We start from the raw sequence: 26718 nt of genomic DNA, 5'->3' as shown, positions 1-26718 counted from the left end.
TGCAGGTCAAAGGTAGAACCTCAGCTCAGCAGTTTGTACCAACTCCCCCACACCCACTAGTGATAAAGAAGTGGAAGGTCCAGGGATCCCCAGACTTCGCTCGTAACCTCCTGCAGATAGTTTCGAACAATCATTCCCCCCTCACATTTTAAAGCTGACATCTGGATTTGTATCATCAATTTCACGTGTAAAGGATGAACTTTCCCACACATTTTCTGTGTTTTACCTAATTGCAGATCAAGCTCACCCAGTTTATGAAAAACGCTCTCCGTATCTCTTTAGGGGCAAAGTCAGCCCTCACTGCCAAAGTAGCTGACAAGTCAGAATCGATTTCTGACAGGAAAGAAAAAACGTTTACTTGACTATTATACATTTAGGAAATTTTTTTTTGGTAGCACTCTTATCTCAGACTGAGGCTGGGCTGCACGGGTGACTATGGCACTGCCTCATCAGGACTTCCTTCCAGAAAACTCCCTTTGCTTTGCTCTCCTGGGACTTTTCTCCCTTAGATCTGAAGTTTTCTTTGGTGCTGTTGTTTGGGGCCTGTTTTTCACACACCGGGGCCCTGTGTGTGGTAAGGTGTGGGGTGCTCAGAGATGTGTGTCTTTCTTCTGTTTAGCAGGAAAAGGGTGATGCTGAAAGGGGAGATGTGAGCAAACCAAGGGCAGCCCATCAAAGAGCCATCCCATCCACCTCTCAGGCAGTTTTCGGAAGGAGAACACAGATGTTGAGAATGGGGGAGATGACTTCCAGAGACTGACCTAAGGGGCCTCGTCCTCCAGAGTGCACACGGCTGACCTCATTCCCCTGAGGAGCACGGCCACCTGAGAGCCATTCTCAGGCCACAGCCAGGGTCCCAGAGGTCACTTATGTTCCCATGGCTGCCCTTACGCCTCCACGTTTGCTCTGGCCTTTGCAGACAATGGCTTTCCTCCCGGGTTCCCTGGAGAGCAGTCCGGAGATGTGCCTCTGTTATTGTTTAAAGGTTAGGCTCCCTGCAAAGTAAGTCTTCCTTCTCTGTCTCTTTTCAGTCCCCAGAGCTGCTTAGCAAAAAGTAAGTGCCACTTTACAGCAGCTCTTTGAAGAGGTTGACAGGTCAAGAGATGTCCCATCTGGACAAAGAGTCCAGTGTGGATGTAGGTAATGAAGCCAGGGGGCTGGGTGAGGGGGGATGCCAGGAAAATCTACTCTCTCCGTCAGGGCGCCTTGAACGTGAGACTAGGCCATTCCAGGGCCTGCACCACCTGACCCCAGGCTATTTTTCCAGGCCGAGCTCCTGCATCCCCTGCCTCCTCCTGAAGGGACTGGAACAGACATCCCCACACACCCTATGCCGTCCCCTCTGTCTGGCTTGCCTTGACCCTTGTCTTGATCTGTCAAAAGCCACTTTCGAGGCTAAAATACTATTTCCTGATTATTCCCCAGTAGAAGCCTCTCTCCTTCATCTTTTTTTTTTTTTTTGTCTTTTTTTCCATATGCATACCCATGGCATATGGAAGTTCCCAGGCTAGGGGTCGAATTGGAGCCGTAGCCGCTGGCATACGCCACAGCCAGAGCAATGCAGGATCCGAGCCATGTCTGAGAACTTCAACACAGCTCACGGCAATGCCGGATCCTTAACCCACCGAGCGAGGCCAGGGATCGAACCTGTGTCCTCATGGATGCTAGTCAGAGTCGTTTCCACTGAGCCACGACGGGAACTCCCCTCCTTTTGGTTAATCCTATAACATTCTGTACTGTTTGAGGCATTATATTTTGCTTTGTGTTATAATTACTTAACTACATGTCTCATGGCCCTTTGAGGACAGAGGAGATTCATCTTATTTCCTAGTGTCTAGCTCAATCTCTGGTACGGAGCAGGGGCTCAGAAAGTATTTCCTGTCCCAAGTCCACCCCATACCACTGTAGGCCGTGTGAGTTTATACAATACACCTTCTGAGTAAAGGCAGATTGTGTTTCCTCATATCAAAGCAAGCATTTCTTCTTATCACACATCTAAAGGATGACAGGATGAGTTCTGAAATTTGGTAGTTTCTTCTAGAATTCCAGCCAAAGGCATCTGTGAGGATAAAGGAGTTCTAAGGTGTGATCAGGGATTTTGTTGTGGCTAATGGCACACTTTGGGTGGCATTTCTAAAGCATTGCCTAGTGCTTCTGGTTGGTAGACCTGAGCTGAGTGACGGAGGGCTGTGCATCAAGGCAAAAGTCAGGCAGCTCAGCCTGGTTCATGGTTTTTTTTCCTCTCCTGTAGGAGATATTCCGTTCAAGACCCAGATTCATTCATTGATTTATGTAATTTTTAAAACCTACCAAATACCCAAAGATCTTTGGGAATGTTTCCAAATTTTATCAAAGACACAGAAATACAATAAACAGAAATCAAACTTCATGGCAATTCCCTAAGCATATTTTAACCCCCAACTAAAAGTTATGTTTAAATGATGGTTACGGACCATCACTTCATGGAGACAGGATGAAAAATAGAAGAGATTAAAAATTTCCAGCTAAATCATATCTAAATTGGCAGGGACCAAGTTCATTTAGATATTCAAAAATTTGCAGATAAAGAAGAAAGTAGCGGGAATGGTTCTGCAATGCAGTGTTTTTCAAAATAAATCAACTTGGCCAAACCCCAAAACTGAGAAAATGGGAGCTGTGTGATTTGTCTGATACGCAATGCATAAAGAATTATGCCTCTGGAAAAATTATTTTATTTGACCCCATGAGAATGAAAGTCTTAGCTATCAAAAAAGAAAGCACATTTTTGGATGGAACTATGTGCCAAGCCATATGGCACAGCATGACAGTCTCCTGCCTGGGAACTTCTTGTCCCAGTTTTTCTGCCACTAACCAGCTGAGTGACTCTGCCTGAAGATCTGCCCATTTTTATACTTGAAAAACTGAACATTGGCCAATGAGGGCAGAGAGGAACACTGTGGGTTGCTAATTAGTCTTACTAAAGAGTCACCCACTTTTTCGATGCTAAAGTTAAGAGAATTCATCCACCAACTTCCTCACCCAACGTGCCCTTCTTCCCTGGACATCTACTCCAAGCTCTGTGCACCTGATTCTTGAGTATTTGGCAGCCAGGGTGTTCCCATGGAAACCAGTTCTACTCTGGGAGAGTTTTCCAATCTGGCTATAAATTGGGGTTATGAGGGCAGCCTCCATCCTGCCAAAAAACAAAGCCATCCTTTCATAGGAGCAAGAAGCTCATGCTTTACCACATGTTTATCCAACATCCTCCATAAAAACCCTTTGTGGTGTTGACTGGATCACCTCTCACTGACCTTTCTCTTATGTTCTAAATGTTCTTCTCATGCCAAGCTTATGGAGAGTTTTTACTCTTACTGCAATAGTAGGGTTGTCAGATTTAACAAATAAAAATACAGAATATCCAGCAAAATTTGCACTTGAGATAAACAACAAGGAATTTTTAAGTATACAATATTTGGGACATACATTAAAAAATTATTTGTTTGAAGTTGAATATAACGGGGTCTCTTGTTGGCAGTTCTATGTTCAAACATCCTAATTTTCACATCCACTGGAATGTTTGTTTCTTCCGTTTCTTTCTCATAATCCATTACTACTTTGCTGATCTAAAGAGAACACGCAATCTCCCTCCCTCAAAAGTTATCAAAAACACCTAATAGATACACTTTTCATTAATAACTGTGCTGACATTTGTGTGTTCTCTGAGAACTACCACTATGACTGGCTTTCAGTATTTACCTCATTATTTCTGTCTCTATCACCACTTGTCTCACTTTCTTAAATAAAAAAGAAAAATCCTTTATTTCAACCATGGGATGTGAAGGACAGGGGTTCTCAAATCCCATGAGTTCCGAATCAGAGAAAAGAATGGCCACTCGGTACCCACTCTTTCTGTTGCTAAGTAGCGTCTGTAGGAAGTGAAGATGGCTCAGCTGTGGTAAACACTTGGGGAAGGCAACTGAGTTTCCCTTTTTCCAGTTAATAATCTGGGGGATGGCTTGGGAATCGGCAACACCCAAAGTCTTCACGGCTGGCTTCTACCCTGGCCATTGTCTCCGTCAAGCACTTCCGCCTCCAGGAAGGCTGCGGCCCCGCCCCAGGGTCTGGCCAGAGGCCAGAGAGCAGAGTCTGTGTGGAAAGCTGCTGATGGACTCTGGGTTCGATGGCCTAACACGAGCTGGTGCCACACTCCGGGAGGTGACAAGGAGCTAATTACATGGAGGAAAGAGAGCCAGCAGAAGAGGTCATTGCAAAGGGTGGATTTCTTCCTGATTAACTGCGCGGGGAGACACAACCGGAAGGAACAGTACGGGGCAGTGTTTGTGCCATCGGAGATAAGCACCACGTATCTGGCGAGGCGGGTAAGCATGTTTTGACTTCTTAAATGAAATAAGTTACTTATAACTTGGCCACACACATAGTTCAAAAACCACCACCAAGAAACAACCAGGAAGTGAACACGGGTAGATATTTGATGTCTGGGCAAGAGACGTGAAGGATGGAGGAGGCAGAATTCCTGGGGCCACTGGAAGCAAGCTAGGCAGAGAGCACATTTTAGAAGCACTTAGCGGGAGTTCCATTGTGGCTCAGTGGGAATGAACTTGACTAGTATCCATGAGGACGAGGGTTCAATCCCGGGCCTTGCTCAGTGCGTTAAGGATCCCACATTGCCTTGGGCTGTGGTGCAGTGAGCCAGGTCGCAGATGTGGTTCAGATCTGGTGTGGCTGTGGCTGTGGCTGTGGCCGGCAGCTGCAGCTCCGGTTCAGCCCCTAGCCTGGGAACTTCCATATGTTGTGGGTGCGGCCCTAGGGGAAAAAAAAAAGGAAAAGAAAAGAAAAAAGAAACACAGGAACAGACTCTCCAAATCCCCCTGGACTGACTCATGACTTGGACACAAGAGAGAGGGCACCTCTCGCAGGATCAAGTCTCCAACTTCAAGGTCCCCACAGTCCAGCCCAGCCTCATGTCCCAGCCTGTCCCTCAGATCTCTCTTGCTTGCTGAGTGAGGGGTGGGGTCAGTCGGGAGATCACAGGTGTTGAACCTGTCTTAGCTGGCACTCCCTCTGTTAACACGCACCACCTCCTGCTTACCCCACCCAGCCAGGCAGCAGGGCCTCCTTGAGTTCCCAGGCCACGCCTGGTGTTTTTCCTCCCAAGCTTCTAGTAGGAAGGCCCCCTCCTTTCCAGCTCTCTCTTCATAGCCCCTCTCTTCCCCAACCCATCTTGTCTGTTCTAAGCCTCTGTTCTTGTTAGCTTGACTCTGAGTCTAGCAAACGAGTGGGCATGAAACTTCCCTAGCTATGAACACGCCTCTTAACCTATTTTTCTACCTCCATCTTCTGGATTTAAACATAACCTGGGACAGAGTAGGTTAGTTGTGACTAGTTGTGGATGGATGGGTGGATGAATGGGTAGGTGGGTGAGTGGATAGATAAATGGATGGATGGATGGATGGATGGGTGGTGGATGGATGGGTGGGTACCTCAGAGATCAACACCAAGAACCAATATTTCAAGGCTTGGTGAACACATTTTTCCAGGGCAGCAGAAAGTATTCTGAAAACCAGTGATGCCTAAGATGCTGCTCATTGCAATGACGATGGATGGCGCAAATCACTTCCCCACAGATGGTTTCTGTTTGCAGAACAGAGTTCTAGGTCCAACCCTGGGAAGGGTCCCAACCCCACCACACCTTCCCCCTCCCCCAACTGAGGGAAGTAGCCAAGTATAGGATGGGTTTTAGTCTGTGTGGCTGGGTGGGTGGGGTGAGGAGTGAATAAAGAGAGAAGGGGCAAAGTAGGGTCAAGTGGTAGCTTTGCTTGACGCCTGGAATTCAGAGGGGCGCCTCTCTCAGCAGGATGGCGGCTGAATGCTGCTTTGGAGCAAACATCCCCTCCCCCACTCTCAACATCGTGCTCCTTCCGTGTATGTCTTTGACTCTGTTTTGGCCTCTGTGTCGCCTTGATCTGAGCCCTCACGAGGGTGTCAGGTGATGTTTCCCCATTTACCTGAGTGTGTATCACACCTGTGTATGTGATGTGTCTGTGGGTCTGCGAGCTTTGCCCTGGATTCTGGTTGGGAGGTCGGTTCTCATGTCTGCTGGGCGGCTCCTCAGGGCTGGTGGCCCTCCCATTGCCTGCCTGCACACAGACTGAAGGAAAGTCCTTGGCAAATTGTGTTTGGGGACATAGCCTTTATTTTATTTCATTTTTTCTCTTTAGGGCCACACCCGTGGCATATGGAAGTTCCCAGGCTAGGGGTTGCATCGGAGCCATAGCCGCCAGCCTACACCACTGCCACAGCAACTTGGGATCCAAGCCACACCTGTGACCCACACCAGAGCTCATGGCAACGCCGGATCCTTAACCCACTGAGCAAGGCCAGGGATCGAACCTGTATCCTCAGGGATCCTAGTCAGGTTTATTAACCGCTGAGCCACAAAGGGAACTCCTTGGGGACATAGCCTTTAAACTGCCACCACAGCATAGAATTAGGGGGTTTAGAGATAAGGGGCTAAGTGGACCTTGCGCTTTCTTCCATTTACCATCATGTGTAATCTTTCTGCAGGACCCTGGCGGATGAGCATTATAATTTCCCCACTTTTCACATGAAGAATCTGAGAAGCAGAAAGCTGAGAGGGGATTCAAGTCCTTAGTTCTGGCTTTTCTGCTCTATTTTTTTTTTTTTTTCTTTTTTGGCTTGGAGGTCTCTCATGGCTATCATTTAATTTCTTTCTTTCTTTCTTTTTTTTTAATCTTGTCCACAGCATGTGAGGACGTTCCTGGGCCAGGAATTGAACCCTTGCCACAGCAGTGACAATGCTGTATCCTTAACCTGCTAAGCCACCAGGGAGCTCCTCACTTATTTTATGCAGTAGCTGAAACTAAGAATGTATTTTCTATAATCCCTTTGTGTGTCTGATAAAACAAATACCTGCTTGTTGGTTGGCACATCTCTCAAACCTCCAGGAGACTATGAAGTGGGTATTTCTGCATCCCCAAGGGCCTCCCTCTCTGAACTAGATCTCTGAGGTAACCCTTGGTGAACAGTTTGAAGCCGGACCCCAGGATTCATCAAGGCTATTCATTTCTTGAAGCTTCCTGTCTCTTCTCAAGGGTCTGCCTCAGGCCTGCCTTTGCTTCACTGGATCATTTCCAGGAAGCTTTCCGCAGTGTGCCGTGAGAAGCCTGAAGGCTGCTACAGCTGGGGACACGCCAGCCTGCTGTGTGTGCATTGTCTCAGGGCCTGGCTCAGCCCTCTAGGGGACCCAACCCATCCTCTCCTGGTTTCTCATTTACTGCGGGAAAAGTATCTCTTTTCCGGGGGATTTTTTTCTGTTTTTGGCTTTTCTTTTTTTAGGGCCGCTCCTGTGGCATATGGAGGTACCCAGGCCAGGGGTGGGAGGGGAGCTGCAGCTGCCGGCCTCCACACCACAGCCACAGCAACCTAGGATCCAAGCTGTGTCTGGGGCCTACAACACGGCTCACGGCAATGCCGGATCCTCAATCCACTGATCGGGGCCAGGGACTGAACTCGCGTCCTCATGGATAGCAGTTGGGTTCATTACTGGTGAGCCACAGTGGGAACTCCCTTTTTTCCCTTTTTCCCTCATCCTGTTTCTGCTTGGGGAGTGAGTACAGAGGTGGGTGGGAGGGAGGAAAATCGGAAAGGAAAATCACTTTGCTGGAATAAGCGGATGAGTCTTCCCACTGAGATGATTTCCTCAGGTGACAGGCTGTGAGGCTTAGGAGACTGGCAGCAAGATTCTGTGGCCACCCAAGTCATTCTTGCAAACCAGGCACACCAGGGATTAGCTTTCTGGCTGTCAGGGAAGGATTTGTCAGGGTAGCTAAGTGTTTTGATTAATTAACTTAAAGCTGGGATCCTGTATAAATGCAAATTGTCATACCTCCTCTCACCCACTGAGTGCCTCTCTCAGACCAAAATGGGTAGGAGCCGAGGAAGAAGAGGTGGAGCTGGAATCACTGCCTGGCTGTGACTCCATCTGCAGTGGTCTCTGGGGGAGGAGGGCGACTCCGCTTGTGCAAGCGCCACTGTCACAATCCAGCACTGCAAAACGGGACCACGTGAGGAGGAGGCTCACCCTTTGCCACCATGTTCAGCTCCTGACCTTAACCGAAAGAGGAACACAGCGTGGCCATCAGAAATCTTTTAGAGGGATGTCGACACCCTTCCAATCTCTGAACGTACAAAGGCACGTGCACTTGGGCAGTTTTTCAGTACCTCTGATTCTGACCTCATCCTTCTTGGACAGTGGTGTTTATTTTTATTTGCATGCAGGGTCAAGTGTACGGTGGGGAAAGGAGGCCTCACAGGGTGGCAGGAGCAGATGCAGCGCCCTGTCCACACACACCAGAAAGCTTGAAGGGAAAGGCGGGAAGAGCCAGGAGGCTGGCCACACATCCCCAGGTGCCATTGACTGCTTGGGTGAACTTGGGCATGAAACCTAACTGCTGGGGCCACCAGTCATCAGTGGACATGGGGCTCACCTCACAGGAAGGCTGAGGAACCTCAGTAAGATGTGTCTGCAAATGGCTCAGCACGACACACACGATAACTGCTTAACAAATACTCGCTTGTACTTGACCATGACTCTGTCCCATCTGAATTTATTTGCTTTTGATAACTTTGCTCCCAGAACCTGCAGAGGGTGGCAGAGCGCTGCTGTTGGCGGTCCCTTCTTCCTGCCTTTTCTCAGGGCTTGTAAAACTGGTTTAATTGCTTTTAAAATCAGAAGAAAAAAAAAGCCACATTAAAAAAATAACTCTTCTGGAATTTGTTGTCCATATGCTTTTAAAATTTTTATTTATTTATTGCTTTTTAGGACCACACCTGTGGCATATGGATGTTCCCAGGCCAGGGGTCAAATCGGAGCTGCAGCCTGGGCCACAGCCAAGCAGTGCCGGATCCTTTAACCCACTGAGCAAGGCCAGGGATTGAACCCACATCCTTATGGATACTAGTCAGGTTTGTTACCGCTGAGCCACAATGGGAACTCCCAAAAAACAGATTTTAATGAATATATAGCAATGAATCCACCCAGGATTATACTAATCTTTATGCCAGCAGAGTCACCAAATAACATTTACAATATTTTTTCAGTGGAGGAAAGGACCGCAAAAGTCTTAATTGGGCCCTGCAGGTTCCAGAACTCACAGGGGTTGGCAGCTAGGTCTGGCTTTTGGCAAAGGTCAGGGGGCTGAACCCACCAAGTCCCTGAGGGGAAAGTAGGAGACATCCTTTATCTGCCACGGAAAAGCACAGACCTTTTTCCTAGAGCAAACTCAGTGCTCAGACATGCAGAACAAATAGCTCCTGTTTGCCCAGGTCACTGCACAGGCGGAGTCTGAGGGGAAATCTTGCAGTGAGAGCGTGGGGCTGTGGGGACAGTCCTGGATTCAGCGTGGAGGACAAAGGGGGCCACACGCGGCATTTTTCAAACAGCTGAAGCTCGCATCTTACATCCTGTACGAGTGCTTCTTAATGCCAGCCATTTTGGAAGGAAACCTCTTTATAATGTGCCTAGCCTTCTCTGATAAGCTGAGCATTTTAAACATTTATGAGTGCTATGCACACACACACACACACATGCACACACACATACACACATTAAGTCCAATAGCCCTGAAAGATTAAGACAAATAAGAGGGTTCCCCGCTTCACATTTCAGTCTTTCTGGGTTCCTTATCCTGCTCCTTGAAGGCAATTATCTTCAACCCTTCTAAGCCCCTTCTATTTTTTCTGTATTTAACTGGATGTTTCTAAGGAAGAGACACATACAGCTATTTCCCAACTTGTCAGTTTCAGATGGTAGCTACGACTGTCCTGCTGTGGTGGGCGAAAGTTTAGCTACCTGACACCCCCCATCCCCTCCCCCTCTGACCTCAGTTCTCTCTCCTGCAGCTGCCAATGAAGTTATATATTGTTTACTAAATCTGTATTTAGAATATCCATTATTGGAGTTCCCGTTGTGGCTCAGTGGAAATGAATCTAACATCCATGAGGACGCAGGTTCAATCCCTGGCCTTCCTCAGTGGGTTAAGGATCTGGCATTGTCGTGAGCTGTGGTGCAGGTGGCAGATGTAGCTCGGATCCCTTGTTGCTGTGGCTATGGTATAGGCTGGCAGCTATGGCTCCGCTTGGGCCCTTAGCCTGGGAACTTCCATATGCTGCAGGTGTGGCCCTAAAAAGAAAAAAGAAAAAAAAAAAAAAGGAATATTCATTATTAGCACGGTGGAAATGTCCACTGCTGAGCTCACAATTATATTCCCTTTCTTATACGGTATGTAGAGTGTCCAGAGTTAATATTTGCCTTACGTTTCATGTTTGCTTGGTTATCTTTTTCTGCTGCTCTTTAATTCTTTCTAAAGAGGCCAAGTGATCTGTAAAACATGATCACAGCCATCAGGCAATCTATCGGTTCCTCTCATTCCTCTGGAGTCCTGCCGGAAAATGGGGTGGTTTCTCCCCATCCAGGTGGCTGCCCTGCCAGGCTCCTGGCTTCCCTCCTCACTGCTCTCCTGAGTGGGGTCCTAGTTCTGGATCCACTGCCTTGCCCTTCCTTCCTGGACTCATCTTTCCCCTTTCTTCTCACATTTGCTCTTTTGACTGGCAGCTTTTTGAGAAAGCAGACACGAGACATACAACCTTTCCAGATTTTGGGCATCTGAAAATGTCTCAAATCTACATATTCACTTATAGCCTGGTGTCCTAGAATTTTGAAACATCTCTCCAAGATCGTCTAGCTTCCAGGGGTGTTGTGAAACCCAGTCATTTTGCTTCTTGGTCCTTTCCATCTGATTGGAAGCATTTAGCATGTTCTCTTTACACCAGGAATCCTGCAGTTTCGAGATGCTGTGCCGTGGGGGTCTTTTTCACTTATTGTTTTGGATAGTTAGTGGGCTCCTTTCAACCCAGAGACTGATTCCCTTCAGCCTGGTTACATGTTCTCGTATTCACTCCTTGAAATTTTCTTCCCTCTATTCTCTCAAGTCTCCCTTCCTCTCATCTCCTACTAGTCCGATACTGTACCACCGGATATCAATCCCCTAATTTTCTTACCCCTTCCCAAGTATCAATCTCTTTGTCTTATTGTTCTACTTTCTGTGCCATCATAATCTAAGTTCTACACAAATAACAACCCCTGAATGTCCAAAATCTTTTAGCATCTTCTAAAACTGTGTTAGAGTTCCCATCGTGGCTCAGTGGTTAACGAATCCGACTAGGAACCATGAGGTTGCGGGTTCGGTCCCCCACCTTGCTCAGTGGGTTAAGGATCCCCATTGCTGTGGCTGTGGTATAGGCTGGTGGCTACAGCTCCGATTGGACCCCTAGCCTGGGAACCTCCACGTGCCGCGGGAGCAACCCTAGAAAAGGCAAAAAGATAAAAAAATAAAATAAGACTGTTGACACTTCTTGCCCATCATTGTTTCCTCTAGTGTCCTCCTGATCTTTGTGGATTTATACTTTTAAAATTCCTTGACTTTAGTGGGGTTTTCAGAACGATTTTGGGAAGCAGTGCTGGTGGGGTTAGGGACAGAGTAGAGGTTTTAGCACTGTGGCTACTTGGTGCTTTTGTTCCTATCTTACTGCTGATCGGCTTACCCTTGAGGACCTGGACACACCAGTGGGTTCAGTCACTACCCTCCGCTTGAAGTTGACCCTAACGGGAGAGGATAGAGGGAGAGGATATAACAGAAGATTTCTAGACGGGGTCCTACAAAGTCAGCTCGAATTCCTGCTCCGTTCTTCACCGAGCAGCGTCAGCTGAGTCCAGGCACTGAAATTCAGTGCACCGTGTCCTCTTCTGTGAAACGGCTCTCTCATCCTTACTGTGTTTCTGACAAGTGGTTATCATGAGCATCAAGATCCAGAGATACCAGAGAACAAAACAAGCGGTGACCAGAGGGGAAGGGGTGGGAGGAGGGACAAAACAGATGAAAGAGATTAAGAAGCACAAACTACTAAGCACCAAATAAATAAGTTACAAAGACATAAAGTACAGCACAGGGAATATAGTCAATATTTTATAAGACCTTGCTATGGCATATTTCTATAAAAATACAGAATTAGTATCTTGTACACTTGAAACTAATATTGTAAGTCAAGAATATTTTTTCCTTAAAAAAGTTTTTAATGGAGTTCCCGTCGTGGCACAGTGGTTAACGAATCCGACTAGGAACCATGAGGTTGCGGGTTCGGTCCCTGCCCTTGCTCAGTGGGTTAACAATCCGGCGTTGCCGTGATCTGTGGTGTAGGTTGCAGATGCGGCTCGGATCCCGCGTTGCTGTGGCTCTGGCGTAGGCCGGTGGCTACAGCTCCGATTCAACCCCTAGCCTGGGAACCCCCATATGCCGTGGGAGCGGCCCAAGAAATAGCAACAACAACAACAACAACAGACAAAAAGACAAAAAAAAAAAAAAAAAAAAAAAAAGTTTTTACTGAGGTATACTTGATTTACAATGCTGTATTAGTTTCAGTTATACAGCAAAGTGATCCAGTTATACATATATATCAGCGATACTGTAATAATAAGAAAGAGCAATATCACATGTAAGAGTGTTGTTAACCCATAAGACGTTATGAAAATGTTAGACTTGACAATGAACAGTGTAGCTGTTTGCTCAAGGGGATCTCGTGTTTGGAGGCAGAGCATGGGTTTTTTTTTACTTCCTGGCTGCCTGCATGTTCCATGACTCCTTGTTACAGACAGTGACTAAACTCCTGGGAGCCTTGAACTTGGAAACTCAGCTGCCCTTTGTGGAGGAAACGAGGGTGAATCACCATGTGCTCAAGAGTACCTCCCCCAAGACTCTAGCAAGTCTCCCCCACGTTCAAGTGAGGTGACCAGGGGTCAAGATGCAGGCATCAGGAGGTAGGTGTGATCAAGAAAGTTAGAGCTGGCTTGTACCTTGTCTGAAGGGGAAAAAAATGTGACAGCCCAAGGGCAGATCTGCAGAGTAAAGCGAGGTCAGGGAGCTGAGTGTGCTCGATGTCTTCAGGGTCATCCAGCCAAAAATGCCAGTGGAGCACATCTGCTTGGCAGCTCTGTATTCTTAGCAGAGATGACGGCTGGATCGGGCCGCACAAGAGGACAACCAAGTCCTCCTTATCCTCATTTGATGAAGGAACTCTTCATGCTTTCAACGAATGGTCATCGAGCACATGCTCTGTGCCGGGCATTCTTTTTAGGAGCCTGATACCCCGCTGAACAAGAAAGGCAAAGAGGCCTGCCCTTCTGGAGCTTACTTTCCATGAAGAAGTAACTTTTGGAGTGATTATTCACCATGCTAGGGGTTGGAGTGAGAGTAATAAGGGCTCATACTGGCCCCCTAGGAACTCAGTTAATGGATCTGGCTCCCAATTGCATTGTTTTGGAGGAAGAGAAGGGTTGATTAGCTAATTCTGATACCCGGTCCCCTAGGCATTCTAAAAATTAATTAATTGCATTCTGGTCTCTAGTGAGTTTGGTCTGAGCTTGGAGTAGCCCCAAGATTGGGCTTCTAGACACAAAGAACATATAAACAGTCCCTGGGAAGAGCCAATCCCCAAAAGTTGATTTTCCTTAGCTACTCCAGGCCTGAATGTTCTTCTAGAATCACCCTCTCACATCCCTTTCTCTCTCTGACCTCGACAGAGATGTTTGTGAGGTCCTCTTGCGGCTGGTGGTGCAGTGTGTTAAGGATCCCGAGTTGTCACTGCGGCTTGCGTCACTGCTGTGGTGTGGGTTGGATCCCTGGCTCAGGAAATTTCATATGCTGTGGGCATGGCCACCGCCCCCCCCAACCAGAGATGTTTGTTCTGTCATCCTGAATCATCCTGCTTCTTGCAGAGCACACATAAGAGTGGATAAAAGGGAGTTTTCATATATTCAGATATTTCTCAATTTCTGTTACATACCAGACCCTGTGCCCTCAGAGGAGCGACCCTGGCAGAGGCCCCCCCGGGGCCCAGCTCCTGCTGGAGGCCTGCTCCCTTCCATGCCAGGCTGGCCCTCTCTGCAGCCTGACGGAGGAAGTAAATGGCCAATCTGCGAGCACGTTCCTCGGGAATGAATCTCCCCAGTGTCCTAACCTTACTTCTTTAAATGCCAAAAAAGTTTTTATTCTAACTAGTTTTGACCAAACTATTTTATTTTTTTAGGGGCGCACCCATCACATATGGAGGTTGCCAGGCTAGGGATCAAACCCGAGCTACAGTTGCCAGAATACACCACAGCCACAGCAAGGCCAGATCCCAGCTGCATCTGCAACCTACACCACAGGTCATGGCAACACCAGATCCTTAACCCACTGAGTGAGGCCAGGGATCAAACCCACATCGTCTGATTTGTTTCCATGGAGCCACGACAGGACTCCCCAAATTATTCTAAATGCGCTGTACACCCCTGCCTTATAACACAGGAACTCAGCATAATTGCATCTTTTCTTAAAAAGGGTCAATCACTGGGAATACCTGGCAGTACCCTGGGCTAGAATCTAGGTCAGCAGTTCTCAAAAGTGTGTTCCTGGACCGGCAGCATCAGCATTTCCAAAACGTGTTAGAAATGCACTTTCTCGGGTTCCCTAGACCCCCCGAGTCCGACATGCTAGGGGTAAAATTGGAAATTCAGGACTAAATCTGAAATTCTGAATCTGAAAATCAGGATGCCCCTCATATTTATTTTCTCTATTTATTCTATTCTATTCTAATTTTTTTTTTACCTTTTCCCAGGTGATTCTGGAGTTCACTCCTATTTTCCAAGGCCTGATATGGGGATGCCCTCTGCGACCAAGGCCGGGTGGGGTCTTGCATTCTGCCTCACACCCACAGGCCGCTTGACTCTTTGCAGGAGGGGTTCCTGCCACCTTCCTGTAAATTCTGTCTCCCTGAGGGCCGTCAGGGTTTATTCCTCAGGGCTGCCAGCAGTGTGCCTCTAATTTGTGTCCCTTCGAATCTGCTCCTCCAGTCTGCTCTCTACTGGGAAACCAGATCACCAGTCATAACTTCATTATGCAGAAAGCAGGAGTAAATTCCAGGGCTGCTGGAGCCTCTTGTTGGTAATTTGATCTTTTGCTTTCCTGACATTTGGCAGAGTGGAGAGAACGCAGGTTCTGGAGTCCGAGGAGCCTAGATTTCAGGGCAGACCCCCTCTCACCTGAGGAGTCTGCTGGCTGCTGAGTATGTCTATTCCGATTATGCAGGAAACAACCACAGGGAGGTTCCGGGACTCCCTGCGCCCACTGTGAGACAGGTCTGAGCTAACGCGCCCTTGCTCTCCGGGCCTCCACCAGCCTCTGCTCTGACTGGTGAACCACAGTGATGTGCTGGTCTCCTGGAAGTGGTGTCAATGGAGAGTTAGTGTCCAATGATCCCTGAATGTCTGATTATTTCCTTTTCCCCAGTGCAGAGTCACCGGGCCAGAGGCTAAAGGTCCCTCTGGAGAAGGCTGGGGCAAAGATTAACAGTATACATATTTTTTTCTTTTCAGGGCTGAGCCAGCAACATATAGACGTCCCCCAGCTAGGAGTCAAATCGGAGCTGGAGCTACCCGCCTACACCACAGCCACGGCAACACCAGATCCAAGCGGCATCTTTCACCTACACCACAGCTTGTGGCAACGCCAGATCCTTAACCCACTGAGGGAGGCCAGGGATTGAACCCACATCTTCATGGATACTAGTTGGGCTCTTTACTCAGTAAGTCACAACAGGAACTCCAGTATACACTTTTAGCAGTGTAGCTGGGTCCTTCCTCAAGAGGTACCCCTCCTTTTACTGTGATCTTGGCAGAGTTAGAACAAGGACTACCTGGCACCAATGATGTGCTCAACAAGGCTGGTTCCTTTTTTCTTGGCTGGGAGGTACGGGAGGGGATTAATCACTGGGGAAGGTGGTACGGGCTGGGAATGCTACAATGAGGTAGAACTGACTTGGAGTCTTGGCTTTGCCACTTCTTAGTGACTGAAGAGGGTTGACTTGGGTCCTCCCCCAAAAGATATGTCTAAGTCCTAACTAACTCCTGATACATGGGAATGTGACCTTATTCGGAAATAAGGTCTTCGCAGAAGTCATGAAATTAAGGATCTAGAGATGAGGTCATCCTGGCCTTCAAGTGGCAAATCCAATGGCTGGTGTCCTTCTAAGAGAAAGGAGAGAGAGATCTAACATACACGGAGGCACATGGAGGGGAAGGCCTTGGGGGGAGGGAGGTGGGCATTGGGGTGCTGCATCTGCAAACTGAGCAAGGCCAAGGTCGGCTGCTGCCAACGGGAGGGGGGCGGGGGAGGAGTCTTTCCTGGATGCTCCCAAAGCAGCCACCCCCCCGCCCCCCGAATTTTTCACTCCTGGCTTCAAATACCGTGAGAGGATGCATTTCTGTTGTTTCAGACCGAGTCGGGGGCAATTTTTTAATGGAGCCCAAGGAAACTAATAGAGCAAACTTGTACCATTTTCTGAATTTATCTAGTCCAATGTGCTCATCTGTGAGATGGTAACACCCACTTCCTGAGAGGATGTTTCTTTTAGAAAAATTTAAATGCTTCCTCAAGATACTGCCTTCAGGGATTCTGGGGTATGGTTTTGTGTTTTATCCACATGGTGACCATGAACTCAATGGAGAATGAATTTCAGAGAGATTCTATGAAATCTTGCATGATTTCGGTGCAAAAGGTTAAGAAAAGAGGAGTGTGAATTAGTAGAACAAGCGAGCTGCCTGAGCACTCCTGTATGAGATACGTGTCTCCCACCTAAGTCAGCCATTGCGAAATGACTTCGTTCCCTCCTGGAAAGCTGAGTCCCAGGGGCTGGGGTGGGGTGGGGGGTCCCACAGTGGGCGGCTGTGTCAAGCTGCCCTCACCTCGGATAAACACAAGCACCGTTGCTCTCCTCTGGGTCCTTTGTGTTGATGCTGTGCTTTGACACGAAATGCCAGACTGCATGGAGGGTCTTTAACTGTAAACAGTATTTTCCAGTGGAGCAAGAAGATCTGCTGCTGCAGGAGCCCAGAATTTCCCTAACTTACCATCACGGTTCTGCCTGTCCCTCATGATGGCAGGCGAGCATGTCACTGCTTAACCTGCAAGTCTGCAAGAGCAGTTGCTGGTACAGGTGCAGGAGCCACCTGATGCTGTGGCCCCAGATCACTTGTCCTTGTCACTAGGAGGATGCCTATTAAAGAAGCCCTGGACTCTCCAGGATAATCAAATCTTATGCTTATCGGAAAGGAGGTGGGGTAGAAACTTAATTTATTAGAAACTACTCTGTGCCAGGAACAATGTTAGTTGCATTTACATACATTTTCTCATTTAATCCTCATTTGATTAACTTGGAAAGATCCCAGCTCAAACTGGATCTGAGGGACGTGGCCTCAAGATGCGCTGACCAGGAACACAGCCTTCACCGGCTCTGCCCTAAGATGCCTTTTATTCAGGAATCACAGTTTTGCCTCAACAGAATCATTCATTCATTTCCACTTACTCACTCAGCAGGTATTTACTAAGTTCTTTCTGCGTGTCAGCTTTCAGGGACCCAACAGCCAGAAATCTCCATTCTGAGGGGCTTATATTCTAGCCTGGGGAGAAGACACACTAGATTGGGAAACTGTATGATTTGTGCAAGGGTGCTGTGCAAGATGGAAAAAAACAGAGCAGGATACTGAGGTGGGGGAGTGTAGGGATTGGTAGATACAATTTTTTTTTTGTTTTTTGTTTTTGTTTTTTTGTCTTTTTGCCTTTTCTAGGGCTGCTCCCACAGCATATGGAGGTTCCCAGGCTAGGGGTGGAATCGGAGCTGTAGGGGCCAGCCTACACCACAGCCGCAGCAACACGGATCTGAGCCGAGTCTGTGACCTACACCACAGCTCACGGTAATGCCGGACCCTTAACCCACTGAGCGAGGCCAGGGATCGAACACGCAACCTCATGGTTCCTAGTCGGATTTGTTAACCACTGGGCCACGACGGGAACTTCTGGTAGATTACAATTTTGACTGGTGGCCAAGGTGCGCCTCATTGAGAAAATGACACTTTTGAAAAGACTTGAGGCGGGTGAGGGAGGAGCCTTTCAATGCAGAGGCAGAGCACGTCGGCTTGGCCAAGAAATAGCAAGAGGCCCTGCAGACAGTGTGGACGAGGGGAGAGGTGGAGGCCAGAAGAGGAGATGGTGCAGGACCTTGTCAGCAGCCGTGAGGACTCTGACGGGGAGGGCCCTGGGGGGTTCTGACTGGGGGAGGGAAATGATGGAATCACGCTGAACAGGCTCACTCTCGGGTCTATGCTGACGCGGATTGTAGAGGGCAGCAGTCATTTCTTCGGGCTGCCACAGCAGAGTGCCACAACCTGGGTGCTTTAAAACAATAGAAGTCTTTTCTCTCACGGTTCTGGAGCCTAGAAGTCTGAAATCAAAGTGTCAGTAGGGCCATGCTCCCTCTGAAGGCGCTAGGAAAGAATCCTTCTTGGCCTCTTCTAGCTCTGCTGGTTCCTGGCATTCCTTGATGTTCCTTGGCTTGTGGTAGCAAAATTCCAGTCTCTGCCCCTGTGTCCACTTGGCCTTCTTCCCTCAATCTCTGGGTCTCTAGATCTCCCTCTGCTTATTAAGGACAGCAGCCATCGGATGCAGGCATGGGAACTGACCTCATTGTAACTTGATCACAGCTGCAAAATCCCTCTTTCCACATAATGTCATCTTCACAGGTACTGGATGTTAGGACGTCAACCTATCTTAACAGGATTCCAAGCCTCATCAAGGGTCAAGGCTGGAAACAGGGAGTCCAGCTGAGAAGGAATGGCAGCAATCAGGTGAGAGAGATTAGTGGCTTGGATCTGAGGTGCAATAGAAGAGTAGCGAGAAGTGGCCCAACCCTGGATATTTAAAAAAAATCAGAGTCCAAAGTATTTTCTGACATGTTGGAAATCAAAAAGAGAGGCATCAAAGATATCTCAGGGTGTTTCACCTGAGCACTTGGAAGGCTGTCATTAATTGACATGGGGAGGCTGTGGGAAGAGCAGGTTTGGGATGTGAAGGTTAGATGTTTGACTTTGAACATGTTTAATTTAAGATGTCTCTCAGACATCTCACTGAAGATGTTGAGTAGAAAATTGAATATAGAAATCTGGGGTAAGGGGAAAGAAGCTGAAAAAGAAAATATATATTCTGTACACCTGAAAGTCACATGACATTGTAAATCAAATATACTTCAATTAAACAAACAAAAACAAAACAAGAAAGCTATCTAAATTTCAAAAAAGTAAAGAGAGGAAATCCAGGGTAGTTTAGAGAGAGGTCTGAGCTAGAAACGTAATTGAGAGCCATGGGCACAGACAGTCAGTTCCCTGTCTTGGCCATTGTGTGGGCACTATAGCAGAAAAACAGGGGCTTGAACACTACAACTGGATATGTGGAAGTCATTCTGATGTCAAAGAGTAAAGTGTTTGCTAGGCTTCTTATTAGCACAGTCCCCAAAGTCACTCACCCTATCATAGGAAGTGAATCTGACAAGGAAACAAAGTCACTTAAGACAACAGGTAAAATGAACTGAGCTCCTATTATCTGCCAGATTTATTCCATAAACTTTTCCTTCTCTTTCTTTTTTTTCCTCCTGGTCATACCCACAGCAGATGCAAGTTCCTGGGCCAGGGACTGAATCAGAGCCACTGATGTGGCAACTCCAGATCCTTTACTGTGCTGGGGGTCCAACCCACACCTCTGCAGTGATCCGAGCTGCTGCAGAGACAGTGCTGGATCCTTGACTCGCTGTGCCACATCAGGAATTCCCATAAGCTTTTTTATTTAACACCTACAGTAACCTTCTGAGATTGGTACTATTTTTTATCCCAACTTGCAGAGAAAAGGACCTAATTTTAGCGTGGTGACTCACCCAGGGACATCCAGTTTCCATGTGGCACAGTGGAGACTTAAAGCCACGCCTGTCTGAGGGTAGGAATGCAGATATTGGGCCTTGTGTTATTTAACCTCACAAGCATCTGTACTCATTTCGCAGAACTGTCCCTAGGAAAGGACCTCCCACTTGGGGTACATTTCTCAAACTACCTCCAATTTCCTCTAGCTTTATGTCAGGCCCAACAACTCTGCTTGTTATTCTTTCTGTTGTTTGCTTGTTTGTTTGTTTTTTAAGGACCACACCTGCGGTATATGGAAGTTCCCAGGCTAGTAGTTGAAACAGACCCATAGCCACAGCAACACCAGATCCAAGCCGCATCTGCAAACTACACTGCAGCTCGTGGCAACACTGGACCAGGGCTCGAACCCGCATCCTCACGGATACTAGTCAGATTCTTAACCCACTGAGCCTCAACAGGAATTCCGACTACTTGTTATTCTTAACCAGCGATGACCCTCAACCCCTCATCTCTGACAAGAGGCAAGGATTTCCTATAGGTGGGTTTAAAGGTTTGTGTTCAGGAAGGAAGGCTTTCCAGCCTTCAGGCAGGTGACATCAGGCCTGTCAGCCTCCAGCTGAAGCACAGGACTGTGCCTGGCCGCCGTACCTGTCTGTACCCTTGCGGCAGGGGTCAGAACTGCAGCTCCATGTTCTTTGGAGCCAGGGCAATTCAGCTGCAAGTGTCCACCAAGCAGCTCCTGGTCTCCTTGCTCCGGACCCCTAGTCATGCTGGACACTGCCTTGGTCCTCTGGCAACACCAGGACCTCTAGAGGAGGACATAGTCGAGTGTCTTAGTCTGACTTTGGCTATTTTTTTCTCTTCTTTTTTAGGTCCGCACCTGCAGCATATGGATATTCCCAGGCTGGAGGTCAAATCGGAGCTGCAGTTGCCGGCCTACACCACAGCCACGGCAACATGATCCGAGCTGCATCTGTGACTTACACCACAGCTTGTAGCAACACTAGATCCTTAAGCCACTGAGTGAGGCCAGGGGTTGAATCTGAATCTGCATGTATACTAGTTGGGTTCTTAACCTGCTGAGCCACAATGGGAACTCCCCTTATTTGTTTATTTATTTGCTTTTTAGGGGGCTGCTGGTTTATCTTCACTCACCTCTCAGTATTGGCTGATCACTTAGTGCTGACAGCAGCCAGCTCCTCCTTACCCTCTGCTCTCACGCCCACTGGCTCTCTGTGCCCCTAGGCTTTTCATTATTTTATTTACTTATTTATTTTTGCTTTTTAGGCATATGGAAGTTCCCAGGCTAGGGGTCAAATTGGAGCTACACCTGCCGGCCTACGCCACAGCCACAAGTGGGGATCTAAGCCACGTCTGCAACCTACATCACAGCTCACAGCAATGCCAGATCCCTGACCCACTGAGCAAGCCCACAGATCGAACCCGCATCCTCATGGATACTAGTCAGTTTCGTTTCCACTGCACCACGATGGGAACTCCAGACACTACCTTTTTACAAGGAAGTTGAAGCATAGAGAGACATAACTTTCCCAAAGTCATACAGCTAACGGGTGAGACTGATGGAGCTTGAACCCAGACCCTCTCCCTCCAGGACCCAGGCTGCCGATCCGACTGGACTTCACCATGGACACTCCATCCCCCATCCCACTTGGTGTTTTCTTTGTAACGATAAGTACAATGGCAATTATCACTGCAACCAGAGCCCTCACTACTTGTGCCTATCACCCCATCCCAATTTAGATAAGGAGGCCCAAGGCAAATCAGAGCACATTCCCACTGTTGCTGGATATAGTCCACCCCTCCTTCCCTCCCTCCGCCCCCTCCCCCCTTCCTTGCTTCCAAATAACAGACTTGGAACAAGATGGCAGCCTCACAGAAGTGGGTCATGGGGATTGTGTCACACAGCAAGCACAAGGTCAGCTTTGGCTTCTGCTCGCTGAACAACTACTCCTGGTCTGGGTGACTTAGCAGTGACAGACCCTGGTAAACACACTGTCAGAGGACACCCAGTGATGATTTTCTAACTTCATTCCTTTGCAATTTCTTAGGAAAAGTTGGCTAGAAGGGTCCTTGGCTAGAAGTTGACTTCACTCCTGTGGAATTTCTTAGGAAAGTTGGCTAGAACGACCCATCACAGTGTCCAGAAGGGTCCTTGGCACTTCTGCGCTGGCTGGTCAACACAGGACGGAGGTGGCAAAAGGGAAGGGATGTGAGGTACATCCAGATGGCTTATGATTCAAGACCGTTGTTTTATCCATTTTAGTTTCTATATATAACCAATTTATACGGGAGTCTAAAATCATGTGTCTAAAACATAATATAGTCTTATTTTTCCTAGTAATTTTGCCCAGCTGGCGTTTTCCCAACACCAGCTTCTGTGCACTTGGCTTTCCTAGGTGAGGAAGGGGCTCTATGTGCTCCGCTGAAGCCATGCAGGGTTCTTCGAGATGAGAGGCAGTCATAATGTTCCCTTTCCTTTCTTCTGAAATTCTGAGTGAGAGAAGCAGGTACCCTCAGTGGCTTCACACCTGTGTAGGTGTTAGATGTGGTTTAGTGCATCCTCTGCAGAGTAATCCCTCCCTCTCTGCACCAGGGTCTCCCCAAGAGCAGCAGGGTGACCCTGGGGTGCAAGGTGTCAGTAGCTTCATCTATGGGTTGCCATGGGGCCCAGGAGAGTGCCTCCCACTCAGTGTGTCTTCAGCTGCCTTTACAGACTAGCTACCATGCAGCAGGTGTCAGCAACATGAAGTGCAGCCAGAAGCAGCCAGAGCACACGGCTGAGAGGGTGGGGCTAAGAAGGGAATCTGGCTTTTGTGGTTGAGATTGGACTCGTGATAAATGACTATCTCCGGTGCTTCTCCAGGAAGCTGACAAGTGGGGAGTTTCATTTTATTTTTTGTGGTATCCAAAAGTGTCATTTCCTACTAGCCATGCTCGGTACTGCTATGTTCAATAGTGGGTCTTGACACATGGTTTCTTTATGGATCTCATTTTATTTTTATTTTATTTTTGTCTTTTTAGAACCCTACCTGTGGCATACAGAGGTTCTCAGGCTAGGAGTCGAATTGGAACTACAGCTGCAGGCCTACACCACAACCACAGCAACGTTGGATCCAAGCTGCATCTGCGACCGACCCCACAGCTCACAGCAATGCCAGATCCTTAACCCACTGAGTGAGGCCAGGGATCGAACCCACGTCCTCATGGATACTAGTCAGATTCATTAACTGCTGAGCCACAAGGGGAACTCCTGACACATGGTTTTCAAAGGGACTACAGCTATAGGTTCTTAAATAAGGGCTAAGTGAGTTTTAAGAATGACAAATCACTTATAAGCATATTCACGGTCCAGAAAGAAACACAGAGAAAAGTATTAATATCTCTATCCCAATGATAATAAATATAACCCTCATTTAGAGATGCCCTTGCTTCCATGGTGGAGGGTCTTCAGGGAGTGGTTGGGATGCTGTACATTCTACTTAATTTGAGGCTACTGTCTGCACATGGAGCCCACAGAGCTCATCTCTTGAGAGCATTTTATTACCTTTAAAAATTGAGACATAATTCACACACCATAAAATTCACCATTTGAAAGTAGACAATTCAGTTCTTGTATAACTGAGTCATTTTGTTGTACAGAAGAAATTATCTCAACATTGTAAATCAACTATACTTTAATAAAACTTTAAAAATGAAAAAAAAAAAAAACAAACCCACCCAATTTCAGAGTTCTTGCTGTGGCAAAATGAGACTGGCGGCATGTGGGCGGTATCAGTACCAGGATGCAGGTTCGATCCCCAGCCCCGGTAGTGGTTGCAACTGTGCCTCTGTTTTGATCCCTGGCCTGGGAACTCCACATGCCATGAGGCAGCCAAAAAAAAAAAAAAAAAAAGAAGTTAAAAAAAAGAAAGAAAAAAGAGAACACCCAATCTGGAGGTCCTTTGTGGCTCAGCAGACTAAGGATCTGGTGCTGTCACTGCTGCAGCTCAGGTCGCTGCTGTGCCATGGATTCAATCCCTGGCCAGGGAACATCCACATACCACAGGCAAGGTCCAACCCCCAACCCCAACCCCAACCCCAAAATGATGTTGGATTAAATGGGTGTGTGGAATAATACATAAAATAGAACACTACAAATTTAAAAAATAAAAATAAAGATTATGCATTTCAGTGGCATCTAGACAGTTTACAAGGCTGTACAACCATCACAGATATATCCAAATATGGATATCCCACATGTTGTTTATCCACTCAACAGCAGATGTGCACTTGAGCTATTTCCATGACGTCATGATTAATGGTACTGTCAACATTCAAGCAAATTTTGGTAGGGATATGTTTTCATCTCTCTTGGGTACAGTATAGAAGACGAATTGCTGGGTCACAGGATAACTCTGTGTTTAATTTTCCAAGGAACCACCAAATTGTTTTTCACAGTAGCTGCACGGCTTTGCCTTCCCATCAGCAATGTCTGAGAGTTCTGATTTTCCACTTCTGATCCACATTTGCTATTATTTTCTCTCTATGTGTGTGTGTCGGGGGGGCGGGGGGCGGGGGAGGCGAGACTCTAACCATCCCTGTGGCTGTGAGATGGCATCTCATTGTGGTTGTGAGCAATTTTAAAACAACATTCTCAAACACATTAGAACCAGGCTTTGCATACAGAGTTCTCCCAGCCCATAGTCTATCAGATAAGCTTAACCACTTGCTCATTCGACCAAGATTTCTGACCTGTCCCTCGCCCAGCACTTCTGAGAACAAGAGACAGAGAGAACAGACAGACCTGCCAGCCCTGAGGGAACTTATGTTCAATAAAGAAACTGAAGGATACCAGCATTTTTTGCAACATGGATGGACCTAGAAATGATCATGCTAAGTGAAGTCAGCCAGACAATGAGACAGCACCATCCAATGCTTTCGCTGACATGTGGAATCTGAAAAAGGGACAGACGGAACTTCTCTGCAGAACAGAACAGTTTTTCACAGACATTGAAGAACTTATGGTCTCCGGAGGAGACAGTTTAGGGGGTGGGGGGATGTGCTTGGGCTGTGGGATGGAAATCCTGTGAAATCGGATTGTTATGATCATTATACAACTACAGATGTGATTAAAAAAAAGAAAAGAAACTGAAGGAGTTCCCGTCATGGCTCAGAGGTTAGGGAACTAGCATCCATGAGGACATGCGTTCCATCTGTGGCCTCACCCAGTGGGTTAAGGACCTGTGGTGTAGGTCGCAGATGCAGCTTGGATCCCTCATTACTGTGGCTCTGGCGTAGGCTCCAACTGGACAGCAGCTATAGCTCCAATTGGACCCCTGGCCTGGGAATCTCCATATGCCACAAGTGCGGCTCTAAAGAGACCAAAAAAAAAAAAAAAAAAAAAAGACACTGAAGAAAGAGATGAAACCATGAGCAAAATGCCACCTGCTGGTGTGGGCTTCTGAAGGACACGAACGAGGACCAAGGAAAAGAATAAGGAAGTTGTGGGGTGGGTGCATTGGTCAGGGTTCTCCAGAGAAAATGAACCAACAGGATGTGCCTGTTTAGAGAGATTTGTTTTAAGGAATTGACTTACCCATCTGGGAAGGTTTGGTGAGTCCAGAATCTGATGGGCAGGTAGCCTGCAGGTAGGAGCGTCAGGAAAGAACAGCGGTGCAAGTCCACGGGCCGGCAGCTGAACCAGGAGGAGCTGACGCTGGAGGTGCAGTCCGAGGCCCATCTGCTGGCAGAATTCCTTCTGTCCCTGGGAGGTCAGTCTTTGGCTCTATTCAGGCCTTTGATTGGTTGAGGCCTACCTACATAAGGGAAGGCAATCTGCCTAAGTCCACCGATCTGAATGTCCATCTCCTCCGAACACACCCTCACGGAAATGTCCAGAATGTCTGACCACATCTGGGGACCATGGTCCACCACCACCTGTCACAGGGGACATATCCACAGTAGATGGGAGATGGGAAGGTGACTCTGCACAGGTGATATTTAAACCGAGCTCTAAGGGATGAGAAGAAATCCAGCAGAGAGAGAGAGAGATGTTCCAGGCAGAGGAAATTGGCCTTGGTGTCACCTTCCCCCAAGTTGGATTTTTCTTCCTTCTGTCACCTGCCATCGAGCTGAGTAAATTGCAAAAGGGGACTGACGGATGATCCTTCCGTGGAACCAGGCATCGAGGGACTGCAGGTCAAACCCTTTCCTGTCCCAAAGCTTATCAGCTAGGTTCTAAAGAAAGGAACCCCGTCCCCTTCCCAAACTGGACTCCAAGGCAGGTTTCTAGGGAAAACACTGCGGAAAAAAGAAAAAAAAACTCAAAAATTCCATGGAAGACGATGAAGACGTTGAAGATTTATTTACTTGGTCATTTCCTTGGAAAATAATCTAAAATTAGACGTTATACTTAATGGACAAGAATCTAACTGAATTCTTAAAAAAGGAGTCTGTTCTCACAGTGAGGAGTCCCAGCTCCAGACCATCTAATGAGAGGGTGGCACCTCCCCACCCCCGCCCTTTGGTGTCTCCACAGCTCCCTGATGGTTTAAGACACATCCGACTGGATCTGCCTTCCCCCATTCTCTTAAGGTTTCAGAGCTCAAGGAAAATAAACAAAAAGCCCTACTGAGAACATTCTCCCTCCGTGCATCCCAGATTTGATGGTGCACTTCTTTCCTGCCATGCGGTGGAGACCAGGGCGCCAGGGTGCGCTGGGTTCTTGTCAGCCTGCCTTCTAGGCTTCAGGTGGACAGGCCGATCTTTCCTTGACCTACTTTGAAGTTTGCAGCCTTCAGGTTTCCTTTTTCCAGGGACGAGGGGCTGATGGACAGCTTTCATGATAACCAAAGTGGAGTATT

At 47.6% G+C, this 26718-nt stretch overlaps 2 long non-coding RNA genes across 2 annotated transcripts; both read left to right on the top strand.

Annotated features, from left to right (window-relative positions):
* LOC110255759 lies at positions 1478-17789 on the top strand. The gene is made up of 3 exons (XR_002336552.1): positions 1478-4358; positions 12727-12892; positions 15488-17789. It is a non-coding gene; the product is annotated as an uncharacterized LOC110255759 (long non-coding RNA).
* Positions 17855-23768, top strand: LOC106509267. Its single transcript, XR_002336554.1, has 2 exons — positions 17855-18793; positions 21468-23768. It is a non-coding gene; the product is annotated as an uncharacterized LOC106509267 (long non-coding RNA).

This window comes from Sus scrofa, chromosome 11, assembly GCF_000003025.6.
Source record: "Sus scrofa isolate TJ Tabasco breed Duroc chromosome 11, Sscrofa11.1, whole genome shotgun sequence".
NCBI lineage: Eukaryota > Metazoa > Chordata > Mammalia > Artiodactyla > Suidae > Sus > Sus scrofa.
Note: the sequence above shows the minus strand (reverse complement) of the source record. Positions and strands in the feature narration are given on the sequence as shown.